Source organism: Dermacentor silvarum, chromosome 3, assembly GCF_013339745.2.
Source record: "Dermacentor silvarum isolate Dsil-2018 chromosome 3, BIME_Dsil_1.4, whole genome shotgun sequence".
Lineage (NCBI taxonomy): Eukaryota > Metazoa > Arthropoda > Arachnida > Ixodida > Ixodidae > Dermacentor > Dermacentor silvarum.
In genome coordinates this window covers 154,903,883-154,911,788 of record NC_051156.1, presented here as the reverse complement: position 1 = coordinate 154,911,788, position 7,906 = coordinate 154,903,883, and positions in this window count along the sequence as shown.

The window sequence follows — 7,906 nt, the reverse complement described above, 5'->3', positions numbered from 1 at the left end:
GCAGTACGCCTGTTTCACTTCGACCGAAGCTCCAGCTGCCGCAGCAAGCATGCCATCGGCACGTTTTGTCGTCTTTATTCCTTACGCTACGAGGAAATATGGTTCCACCGATTCAAGATGAGGTCACATATTCTCTAAAACACGACACTAGGCGCCATAAGAAGCGTATATATGGGCAGTGATCACGAATTTGTCATCGGTGGTTGTCTTACCAGCCGAAGGCCGTCCGCCATTGCAAGCAGACGGAGCAGAGGTGCACGGGCTGAGCGCTGATTGGCTCGTGTCCGCCAGCAATAGTTAGCGCATGGTTCGGCTAAAATTCCTGTATATGCATTATAAAAAAGACTGCAAACCCAGGCACTTTGAACTTAATAAATGCTGTTTAAATACCGGCCTTCTTTCCAGCTACAACTTCCTCCGCGTAACAAAATTAAACCTCGAAGGCCGTGCTTTTGCAAACTACATTTTCTAGAAGCGAATGTAGATCTCGGAGGCTACGTTCACTTGTTTACCGCAGTGTGGCGCTGCTGCAGTGTGACGTCCATGCCCGGTAAAATTACTGGGTGTTATATTGAGCTGGGCCCGCTGGGCCACGTTGTGTGTGCAGGAGTGCTCGTTGCAGCAAGACGGTAATTTAATCATGTTTTGGAAGTGTCTCGACAAACTGTGGTCCTTGTCGTGTGCATTAATCATCATGAAACCTCTGGACTTCTGTAATGCTATCATTTCGTCGTATGTTTCGTGTGAAACCTCAGTGTTTAGAGTCTACTACAGCGCCCATCCGAGCTTCCTTTGTTCTCGCCAGTCCGGGTTCTCTCGTGAAAAACGTGGTGCTGTGACTTCGAATCATGGTCTGTGGAGGAATTTGTTGAAAGTTGTGCTTTCGTGTGCTGGAGTTCATCGGCAATTAGAAAAGTGTGTGCTCCAGAAAGAGCGTCGGCACCGAGGTGCCTTCGAGACAAGAAGCGTTTGATGACTTCACATCTTGAAAGGTAAGCAAGTCTCGCGCTTCCGCGCATTCTTGTCGCTTATACAGGGTGTTTCAGTTAACTTGGGACAAACATTAATACTATGCTAATGTTACGTAGCTTGACAGAGCCAAGGTAATGTTGCTTGCCGTCGCTTGGAGATACTTGGATTATTTTTTGCATTCCGCCTCATTAGATAATTAGTCTTAATTATTGAACTTCTCAATTATTATTATTAGACTAAAAGTGTCAATGAGAAAGTTGTAGAGCGACATGAGAAACTCTCGATACAGATTTCTTTTACGCCGTAAGTGTTACATAAAAGTGTTTTTCCGAGCGTGAAAGATGCCCGCGAATACCCGCAAAGCGCGTCAAGCGGCCAGTCGCACGGCAATTTTGCATGTATTCGCGGGCTTCTTTTACGCTCGGCGAAAATGAAAAAAAAACTTTCGAGCAGATAGCAAAAAACACGCTCGGGCAGATAGCAACAGCGCAGTCTGTTTAAAATAATTAGTTTAAAGCTTCAGTGTTGACATTGCCATACTTAGCACATCACCAAAACAACTGCGTTTAATGTTTGTATAATACGATGATTTACTTTTCTTTATGACAGCTTTATAATCCCCTTTTCAAGTGACGTTTTATAACTCCTGTGAGTGTCTCTTAGTAGGTTGTACTCCCTTAGCCGCACGCTTTTATGCTTCCCCGTGTACTAGGAGGTCAGGGCTCCTCAAGCTATTCTCAGAGCTTTTACCCTTCCTCCTTGTAACTTTTTCTTGCTGCGGAATAAAATTCAATTCAATCGTTTTCACTTCTGCACGTTTCTTAGCTGTGTGCATACAGGCCAAACTGTTCTTGGATATATGAAATTTACTGAATAAGTGAAAACGCTTGGCCTTTTATTTTTCAGGTGTCTTGTGAGCTCTCATCCAAGCACCCCATTCCAAAGGTCTGCTGTGAGCCGAAGTGGCATATGGAAGTAACATGCAGATAGTTCAATAAACTACTTGTAGTTTCGGAGAAACCTTTGCAAAGTATTGTCGACACTTTCTTTTAAAAGTGCAAGCACTTATCCAACGTGACATCTCTGCATCCGAACATTACACTTTATATTTGTGGCAAAAACATCTAGAACAGCGACACTGCATCCTGTGAGGAAGGTACAAGTTGTACTGCAAGTGTTATACTAAAATTATTATTACAGAACAACATTGTGTGAATTTCTGTGCCCTAGCAGAGTTCCAATCTGTATGCTTATAATAAACCATATATGCTTATCTTTAAAACTCACACAATGTGCATAAATATAAAATGGGCACAGAGAACTCATCTATGCATGTCTACAGAAAATGCAGGATACAGGATCTTTTCAGTAGGGCCACATGAAGGGTGCATAAAGGTGGGACTCATGAAGGAAACATAAAAGCAGTGGCCAAATTTCAGCATCTAGAATACATAAAGTACGGTAACATAAAGGATACATAAAGGACGGACACATGAAGGAAACATAAAAGCAGTGGCCAAATTTCAACATCTAGGATACATAAAGTACGGTAACATGAAGGATACATAAAGGACGGACACATGAAGGAAACATAAAAGCAGTGGCCAAATTTCAACACGTAGGAAACATAAAGGATGTTTCCTCATGTGACCCCTAGGAAACATACAGTAATCATAAAGGACATAACCATTTTCATAAGGGCAAACTATGCACACACAGCACGGCGCAGACATTTATGTGCTAAATACCCTCAACGTGCTATTTTTATTTCCAAAATGCATCCGCGCGCTTTTCTTTCCCTGTCAGCTACATGCCTTTTTTCCGTGTGTGCGCGTGCTTTCCGCGTTTTGCTCTTTAACTGTCCACTGTTTCATTATGCTCATTTTATTAGAAGTGCTGCTGCTATTCATATTGCCAAAAGGCGCCCTTTTCTACGCCGCAGAGCATAAACCGGGACTTTCTTTTTTAACTCAATTGTTAGCTGATGGTGAACTCGCGAACGCACCCACCTTACCGCGTTCATCACTAACTGGATGAGAACAGCAATCAGAAACCTCCTCCGTAATGAACTCCCTCGGTGGCAGTCAAATTACTTCCGATACTGTGGAGCCATATCGCTCGCCGTTTGAGGTTTCGTTTGCCACGAGGAAGCGCAAAAAGCTTGCCCCCCTTGGCAATGCTATTCGAACATCCAACAGCACAGCAAGTCGGCATCGTGCTGCAGCCGAGCGCGTCTTCCAAAATGTAAAAAGCCTACGCTGACGCACGCTGCACATGTGTACAGGTGTTTCTACTCTCACTAATGGCGCCGTTTTCCCGCGATAACGAAAGCCGCGCGGGTTATTCGTCACGTGTCAAGCCTCGTCGAATGGGAGAGCGGAAAACGGCGAAGAATTCAGAAGAGGGGTAGAGGGCGGGGAGGAAATTATCCTTTCCTATTTGAACAATGACTTGCGCTACCTTTGGAACATACAGGGACTTTATCGTTTTCTCGTCTATAGTGTCACCTAATGGCAGGTTAGTGAAGTGAAGCGCAGAGACTTGCGCAGTAACCAAAGAGTGGCGCTGCCAGCGCATTAAAAAAAAAACTTTTACTTTCGACAACATCAACTAGAAAAGGTCACCTGCGGGATGCCGCTCCACACGTCAGACTACAAGCATACATCTCCCTCATCAGAACAAAACTGGAATACGCATCGGCCATCTGGAACCCTCATCAAGCATATTTAACAAATGCCATCGAAGCGGTACAAAACCGGGTTGGCAGATTTATTCACTCTTCGTACTCATACGACGTTAGCATATCATCTCTCAAATCGCAATCAGGTCGGTGTAATCTTTCTGCTCGCCGTCGCATTGCCAGTCTTGTTTTGTATCACAAATTCTTTTATTCGCCCCTAAGAACCCTACATCTGCGCACCCCCGCCACGCAGATCCCATCGCATCGGTCACCCTCTGCTAGTTTTGCGTCCACGAGCCCGTACTACTACCTTCATGAACTCAATTTTTTCACGAACAGCAACCGACTGGAACGGCCTTCGCCACCATATCGCTGCCATAACCTGTCCATCGACATTTTCGACTGCTGTAAACGCCTGCATCTTGTAAACCCCACCCCTTATGTAACACCCCAATAGGTAAGGAAAATAAAGTGATGTGATGTGATGCGAGTGCCGGCTTGGCGGGCTAGGCCAGCTGCAGCAAGCGGCGGGATCAGGTTTGAATGAAGAGAGGGGGAAAGGTCACGCTCGGGGCGGCAAGATCGCCGGGTCGAGGAATACAGGCCCGCCTCGGGCACGCTCGCACGCACACACGTGCGCTCGCTCTCGCCTCGCAGTCGCCGTGAATTTTAATGAAGACAGCAGACAGGTGCTTGGCTGTTCTCAGGATGAAAAAAAGAAAGGACGCACGAGATACATCCAACCGAAAATGAACAGTGGTGCCAGTGATTGGCTCTTTCTAGGCGCTTTGATCAATATACAGCAGCCTTATCAGCACAGATTCAGAGCCAAAGGAAGGCACAATCCCATATTTATTGGGCAAGGAGGACCGTTGGAGAGGAAAGCCATAGGTCGGAGAAGGTAGAGAGGGTCGCAGAGTACTGGCAACTAGGTTTTCGTTGTAACGAGACGGGGAGAGAAAGCGGTCTTGGCGCAGCACCAGTGCGCGTGCCGCCGTTGTGGCGGGAGAGACGTCAAATTGACTTGGGTGGTGGGAGGCACATAGAAGGTATGGTATTGCCGACGATCTGTTGGCGTTTTCTAGAGGGATGTGGAAATTGTGCGTGAAGCAAATGGACGGGTGAAAAAAATGTGGTTGATCCCTCTTATATAGGAATCGGTATAGAACACGAAAGTGAAACGTGTCTTCACAGAAGTAGTGTAATGTTTATTGCACATTGATATATAATGTCTATTGGTGTTTTGTGGCTAAAGCGCCCTTAGGCGTTGATGCACCCACGCTGACGCCTGGTGGCACGTCTCCTCCATCACGACTACCAACGTCGATGACCATGAGCAACCGTCGTGCATATGGAAGCTGCACTACGCTGCACACGCTAGCACAACGCGAAAGACGAAGCACGTAACTGACACACTAATACAACGCGCAAGACAAAGCACGTAACTGAATCGTCACCGAGTCAAATCAGCGCGTACAGCGCGTCGTAATTGCAGCCTCCGCGATCAACTTCAGAAACATTTTCAGAGCTAATTGCGGAGGCCACGCTCCGCTGTGCTGAGTACGGTGAACGCCACCTAGGTGGCGTTGGTAGTGCTTCTTGATGCCAGCGTCCCTTCGAATGCTGGCATCGAGGCGTCGTAGTGCTGAGACCACCGAAGCGTTCACTGTCGGTGCGCGTTAAGGCCGGAATACATGGAGCGAATAACCGGCGTCCGAGCGAAGAACTTCGTCGGGCGGCGAACGTCCGACGGCCGGCGTCAAGAAATTTGCCGTCCGCAGCCGATCTGCCTGTCCAAACATTTTCGTCGGGCGAACGCCGCCGCCGGAAGCGTCTAGCGCGCAGCGGTGGACGACAGCCAATCAGGAGGCACTAGTTCCGGTCGCAATGCATGCTGGTGTTTCGCGCGCGCGCGCCTTTTCGCGTCGTCTGCAATCGCGTTGGTGTTGCCGTGTCTGCACGTCTCTGCACCGATTGAGTAGTTCCTAGTATGATCTCTCAGGAATCGCGTTGTATTTGTACATCCCATATCCGCTGATCTGCGAGGAAACAGACAAGCAGTGCAAGCTCTCTACAACAACCTTCAACAGAAATCTTCTTATCTCAGAGGCCACATGCTGTCGTCATGCCTATCTCCCGACTTCCCCGATAGATGGCGCTGGCATCGGATATTTCTTTCGCTAGGCTTAGACGCGTTCGAAACGAGAAGCGATCTCGAAAACTACTCAAGGTTATCCATAATACTCTGTCGTCGAAGCGGCCTGAGACTAAGCGAAAGCCGTTTACGCAGTCATTTGCTTCCAACTAAGTGAATTCTACAAGGACAACGCCAAATTCAGTTCGAAGCGGGCGGCCGGGACCGCCGCCAACACGGCGGCCAACGCGCGGCGGCGTTCGCCGCATGTATTGCAACACAGCAAACATCCTGCGTCGTGTCGCCGCGTCGTTACTTGACGCGTGAAGTTCGTCGAGAAAGTTCGCTCCATGTATCCCGGGCTTTAGTGTCATAATGCAGTACTTCTCTTTTCTGCTCGTAGGCGGCGGCACCGCCCCGAGCAAGAGCGCGGGTACACGGAGGAGTGTTAGATATATAAGGCGCGTCTGTGTAGCTCTCTGCACATGCGTTTGTGGCGCAATGGGTTAAACGCTCAGCGATCTATCGTCGCGGTCCGAGAGGTCGTGGGTTCGATTCCCAAATTTTGCATGTTTGTGGAACTTTTTCTTCTGGTTTCTTTCTTTGTATTATGTTCTATGACGTATTTCCGTGACGGAAATACGTCAGTGAAGTCTTGGTGGACCCCGGAATAAAACACTTTCGTGTTAAAAAAAAAACAATGTGCCAGGTAATTTGTTCAATGCCGGCCAAAACAAAGTATGTATCAGCAGGAATCGCTTGTACAAAATTTGTTGTCTAGCCGAATTTCCGCGGGAGAGAATTTGTAATGACACCCATAAATATATCAGCATAACTCAGTCTCACCCGCGAAAGGAGCAAAGCGGGTAGGCAGCGCGGTAGGTAGGGAGGGCTGTGGGGCTTCTACTATGCTCGCAACGGCGTAGTTTAACTTTGCCCGGCTGCGGCGGTCGCCCGCACCGTATCTTGAAAGTGATCTGCAGACGGCTCATAGCTTTTATACGCTGTGAGTTCGCTTCTCAGTTTCCGTTGAAGCGATAGACAGCACGAACATTCGCTCACTGCTGCTGCGGCGTTTGCTCACGCCCGCGTTTTGACAGCGGTTGCCTGCGGTCGTTGAGGAGGATCTATTCGGGCTTGCTTGTACGCGCTGACACCATGCTTGTTCATTCACTTAGTAAGCGAATGTGTCCAAGTTTACACAGCCGATAAAACTACTATCCTTACTCCGTATACCTCTCTACTAATTTTCATCACACTTTGATGCTTCGTCTTTCGGGTGAAACTCCGACTTCTTTTTTTTCTCTTACATTCAACTAGAAACTGCAACTTCTTTTTTTTTTTCTCTTACTTTCAACCAGAATATCACTTGCTCTCTGATCCACACCACTCTCTTCCTGTCTCTTAACATTACGCCAAACATTTTTCGTTCCATCGCTCTTTCCGCGGTCCTTAACTTGCTCTCGAGCTTATTTGTTAACCTCCAAGGTCTGCCCCTTGTATTAGCACTGGTAGAATGCAATGATTGTACACTTTTCTTTTCAACGACAGTGGTAAGCTACCAGTCAGGATTTCTTAATTCCTTTCGTATGCCCTAGAACCCTTTTTATTCTTTTGCAAGTTTCTTTCTCCTGATCAGTGTCCTCTATGAGTAATATGCCTAGATAAGCGTACTTCTGTACAGACTCTACAAGCTGACCCGCGATCATAAACTCTTGTCCCCTTCTCAGGGTGTTGTACTTTACGTTTCTATTCTGCATATTATTCTTAAACCCCACACTTACAAATTATTGCTTGATGTCCTCAAACATTTCTTGCAATTGATCCCCACAGATAGAGAGATAAGTGAGATGCGAAAGATACGGAGGTGCACCGTCGATTTCAATGTAGAGCCCGTGACCGCGTTCGTGCCCCTTCCGTTTATGAGTCGGCGCCGCTCTGCACGCTGTGCATGTTCGCGATCTTTCTTCTTTGCATGTGTAGCAAGATGCGCTTTCGCTGTGGCAAACCAGGCGTTGAACCGTCGAAATCAATGTAGCATCCGCGACCGCCTTCGCGGCCTTCCCGTTTGTGCTTCAACGCCGCGGTGCACCTTGTGAATGTTCGCGGCGTGCCTTTGC